Raw genomic sequence first — 989 nt, forward strand, 5'->3', positions numbered from 1 at the left:
TCGATGGCCACTGTCACGCTGGAGAAGTGTGCCCTTCACAGATGAATCCTGGTTTCAACTGTACCAGGCAGATGCCAGACAGCGTGTATGGTGACGTGTGGGTGAGCAGTTTGCTGATGTCAACGTTGTGAACAGAGTGCCCCATGGTGGCGGTAGGGTTATGGTATGGGCAGCCATAAGCTACGGACAATGAACACAATTGCATTTTATTGATGGCAATTTGAATGCACAGAGATACCTTGACGAGATCCTGAGGCCCATTGTCGTGCCATTCATCCGCCGCCATCACCTCATGTTTCAGCATGACAATACATAGCCCCATGTTGCAAAGATATGTACACAATTCCTGGAAGCTGAAAATGTCCCTGTTCTTCCATGGCCTGCATACTCACCAGACATGTCACCAGCCATTGAGCATGTTTCGGATACTCTGGATCGACGTGTACGACAGCATGTTCCAGTTCCCGCCAATATTCAGCAACTTCGCACAGCTATTGAAGAGTAGTGGGACAACATTCCACAGGCCACAATCAACAGCCTGATCAACTCTATGCGAAGGATGTGTCGCGCTGCATTAGGGAAATGGTGGTCACACCAGATACTGACTGGTTTTCTGATCCACACCCCTACCTTCTTTTTTAAGGTATCAGTGACCAACAGATGCATACAGTATCTGTATTCCCAGTGATGTGAAATCCATAGATTAGGGCCTAATTAATTTATTTCAATTGACTGATTTCCTTATATGAACTATAACTCAGTAAAATCTTTGAAATTGTTGCATGTTGCGTTAATATTTTAGTTCAGTGAGGATTTCATGTTTTCATGCCTGCCTTGGTAGGCCAGGTTTAAGTTAGCTGATTCCAGTGAGCTATTGTATTCATACCCGCCCTGGTATTATGTATAGTAATTTCATGTTTGCTTATTCAATGTGAGCTATTCATTTCATACCCGCTGTACAGTTCAAGATAAGCCTAAAGTGTTTATTG

Source organism: Coregonus clupeaformis, unplaced genomic scaffold (genome assembly GCF_020615455.1).
Source record: "Coregonus clupeaformis isolate EN_2021a unplaced genomic scaffold, ASM2061545v1 scaf0026, whole genome shotgun sequence".
Taxonomy (NCBI): domain Eukaryota; kingdom Metazoa; phylum Chordata; class Actinopteri; order Salmoniformes; family Salmonidae; genus Coregonus; species Coregonus clupeaformis.